The sequence below is a fragment of the Grammomys surdaster genome, unplaced genomic scaffold, assembly GCF_004785775.1.
Source record: "Grammomys surdaster isolate TR1022 unplaced genomic scaffold, NIH_TR_1.0 278, whole genome shotgun sequence".
NCBI lineage: Eukaryota > Metazoa > Chordata > Mammalia > Rodentia > Muridae > Grammomys > Grammomys surdaster.
This window is the reverse complement of record NW_021604719.1, coordinates 4,788,566-4,792,820: the sequence shown is the minus strand read 5'-3', so window position 1 is coordinate 4,792,820 and position 4,255 is coordinate 4,788,566. Positions and strand designations below refer to the sequence as shown.

Genomic DNA, 4,255 nt, shown 5'->3' with positions numbered 1-4,255 from the left:
TCTCTCTCTCTCTCTCTCTCTCTCTCTCTCTCTCTCTCTCTCTCCTACTGCTCTCTTAAATAGCTTCTCTTTTCTATGCTGTTTTCCTTAGAGTTGGGTGTACCTATCTCTGATTCATTCTGTCAAATCTTTCCCTGATTCATTACTTTGTCTGCCCCTCAATTAGATGCCACTTTCAAGCATGGCTGCTTGCTTCTACAAACTAATTTTACTTTAAAGGTAAGGAGCATGTCTGTAGTCCAGCCAGGAGGATTAAAGGTGTGTGGTGTGTCTACATTCCAGATGGTTCACACAGACGTAAGTCTTTGGATATGATCTCTTGTCATAGCAGCCATGTTGCTGGATTAAAATTTCTCTACATCTTATGACTCCTATGTTGTGAACAGGGCCTTAATTCCACAACCTGCATGGCACATACACGACTCTGAGCCATAGCCCCACCTCTTTCCCTGAGGTTTAAGCTCCTTGTGTTCATGGGTATAGCTCTTTCCTGTGGACATGAATCTTTATAATTCTCTAAGCTAGCTGCAGGTTAGTGGAGAGTTTAAAAACCAGCTTTAGGGCTTATAAGATAGCTCAGCAGCTAAAAGAACTTGCTGTCAAGCCAGATGGTCTGAGCACAAGTGTGGATGCATGCATGTGCATACATACATATAGACAAGTCAGTGTAATAAAATTTATTTAAATCCTCTATAGGGTATTGTTTATTTCAGCAAGCTGGACAAACATTTCTTGTGTGTAGCATTAATGTGAAAAACAAAGTTAGTGGGTAGAGATCTAAGGTAAAATAAACATGCCATCACAGTGATATTTGGTAAAGAGAGTTAGTTCTTTGTATGTACTACCGGCTGTGTTGAACATTTATCTTACATATGTATCACAGTCTTCTTGGTGCAATCTAAATATTTCTGAAAATTCACTCTGATTGAATAGCTATGTAAAAACAAAAAAGTCTTACCAGTAGCTCTCTCCATTTTAAAGCAAAACTTAGGCCCTGTGCCTATTGATTCACCACCAAGTCTCTCTTAGGTGGATTCAGTCACCAAAGCTCAATCCTGGGGTGTGGCAAATATTCACTGGTTTCTATAGTGTCCTTGTAATTTCAAGCCTCAAACAGTAGTATGTGCCACTTAAGTATAGGGGATGTCTTCACTGTACTCCTGAAAATCTCCCACTCTCCTAGCCTTGCATTTTAGGAGTCACCTGACTGTGACCAGGGGATAGGACAGTCCTTTTTATGCTGAGCTCTCAGGCTTGAGCCTCAAACCATAGTGGCTTGTGAAATCCAAACCAAAGCATAGAGATTCTCAGGCTTTCTGTCTTGGGATTGGTTTCCTGAGTCTCAGAGGAAGTGGTTTAGTTTTCAATTTTATCTTTACAGTTTTCTCACAAGTATTAAATGAATAAAAGTTATTATTATTATTATTATTATTATTATTTATTCTATGTCATTGAGTCTTTTCTAATGCAAAGGATTCTGGGAGGTTATCATAGTGAGATTCCCAATGCTAAAGTAAAACAGACAAATAGCAAACAGCCTCACATCTTCCCCTTCAAAGCATTATCTCCTGGTGTGTGGGAGATGGTGACACAGGTCTTCCCAGGCCTCTACATGGTGATCACGACACAACCGTCAGTGTTCAAAGCATTATCTCCTGGTTCGTGGGAAGGTGCCACCTGAGCGTATTTTTCAGGGCCAGACACTGAGATGGGCCTTGGTGGGGAGTGAGTCTGCTCCTCACAGAATGAGGGCCCAGTCAGCCCCTGCACTCTTCTATGGAAATGAGCCCTTTGGGATGCACAGAGGGAATACTTAACACATAATCTTTAAAAAAAAAAAACCTTCCAAGTGTTCCTAGCTGACACTTCACATAGAGATTTTGAGAGACCCTTTACTTTTTTTTACACAGCATAATAAATCTGGGTGAGGTTGGGAATGCAGTCACATAAACTTTGAACCTACCAGACAGACATTTTCCTACTGGGACTCTGTGAAAGTGTGTACTTCACTGATTTCTCATCTACGAGAAATTTTTAGAATGACTTTCATGCTAAAACTGCCCAACATTGATATCAATTATGTGCTTAAATATAATTTATTGAAATGTATTTCTCCAAGTTTTATTTTGTGTGTGTGCAGGTGAAGGCAGAAGAAGAATAAAAAGATTTTTAAAAAAGCATTCTTCAGACCCCCTAGAGCTGGAGTTACAGGTGGCTGCTAACATCCTGATGTGAGTGCTGGGGACTGATCCCAGGTCCTTTGGAAGAGCAATATGTTTACTGGGTGGGTGGACCAGAAGAGGGCCAATTCAGATGCAGGGTCATAAATGGGGCTTCCATTATCCCCACCTCCTTTGGCCCCAGTTCCCTTCTCTACAATGGACACACATTGAGGAAGGACAAGGGGTATTGGAGACAAAACTATTGGCCCAGGAGGCTCAAGAAGAGCTGTCATTGCCTTACAGAGCCTTTTGAGAGCTTCTCTTTGGTCAGGGGCATGTCATAAGAGCTAAGGATAGGCCTGAACGATGACTCCATTGGCCAGGGGATATTTTGCCATAGCCTTTGGCTATGGGGTGAAAGGAAAAGATCTGGGAATGAAGACTAGTAGCTGGGAAGATAAAGGACAAGGTAGCAGCTTCTGGGCCTACAGGCCCTCTTCAGACCACAGCAGGATGGGCAAAACTGGTGTCAGACCCTAGCCAGAAAAGGGGAACCCAGGCCAGCAAGTAAGTTGCAAAGAACATCCCTTGTCCAATATCCTCCATCTGGGGATGCCCCGGCTAGGGCCCTTCTTGATAGTCAAGATGGGCTGAGAGCCACTCTGCTCCTCTAACCAGGAAGGCTTATTGGTTCCTGGAGGCCATGGCTTGATGTTGAGCTGCTGCAGGGTCTGCTTCAGTTGTTTCTGGTTCCCAGTGAAGTAGGCAGACACCAGACTGTAGAAGAGGAGCAGCTGTGCATCAATTTGACCTTGTTTTCTTCCAGGAACTTGAGCTTATTTGATGGCCACATCTCCCCGCAGCTTCTCTTGCTTGTCCCGATGGGGCTGGAAAGTGGCCTGGGCACTATCCAGTCAACCACGAGTCCCTGCATCCTGGGGGGCCTAGGCTCAGCTCCTCTAAGTCCGTCCAGTAGGCATCATATTCTAGCCTGACAGCCTCATACTGTTTGACAGTCATGAGTATCCTTCCATGGTCTTGTTGACCAGTGTGTTGATGCTAGAGACAAAGAAGTTCACAGTCCCTAGCAGCATCTTCACATTCTTGTACCGCAGCTTCGGCATATCTGTATTATAGCCAAATTCCTCCTGAAGCTCCAGGGACTTCTGACTAAGGTCAGCAAAGGCATCACCTAGTGCATGCTGGGTCTGCAGCAGGCTGTAGAGGTGGGTGGTCAGTGGCCAACCCAGCTTCAGGATGCTTTCATATTTGTACTTTGTCTCATGCAAAAACTCAATCTTCAACTCTAGCTCCAGATCCACAGTTGGAGACCCTCAGCCAAATCTCTCTGATAACAGCTGCTTTGCACACTTACATGTGTTGATGCCCCAGTTCCTGATGATGTCAAACATTTCTCCAGTGATACTCCTGAGCCACCTCATCACTGGGGCCAGAAGGTGAGGTGCTGTGAGATGGTTGGTGGCCAGACTCTGTGGCTCCATCACCAGAGGCCCCAGAGCCATCAGACACAATGATAGTTTCACTGAGGTTGGGTCCTGACACCATCACCTGCTGGAGGTCCTGCTCCAGCTGACTGTCTTTAGGAAGCAGCCCAGCTTCACCGTTTCTGGGGATGGGAATCGTCATTGTGGCTGCCTTCCCTAGGATCCTGGCTGTCATGGCTAGTGAAGAGACTGAAATCAAGGTCTCCAGCCCAGCACGTAGCCAAATATGCTCTGCAATCCTGGTCTTTCACATCTTTTGTTATTCCTTCCCCTTTTCCTTCAAACAGTCATTTCTTTTCTGCATCTCATCCACCCAACTTCCTCAGGCCATCTTAACTACTGAGCTATCTCTCCAGTGCTTAAACTATTATGATTCCTATCTTTTTACTTATATTGTGCACAAAATTTAAGAGAAGACCAGTACTCTTGATAAATAATGTTCAATAGTTTTAAATTTGAAAATGAAAAAAATTATGATTCATGGTGAATATGTCAAAATTTTAAATAAGGAAAAGATCAGAATCCTGAAGCAAATGAAATATCAGTAATAGTTTGTTCACTGGGGACACAAGATGTCTTTTCACACAA

General features: G+C 43.9%; 1 pseudogene; it reads right to left on the bottom strand.

Moving 5' to 3' along the window:
- Positions 1-2,698: 2,698 nt before the first annotated feature.
- Positions 2,699-3,842, bottom strand: LOC114629148 (annotated as a pseudogene).
- Between the last annotated feature and the right edge of the window lie 413 nt (positions 3,843-4,255).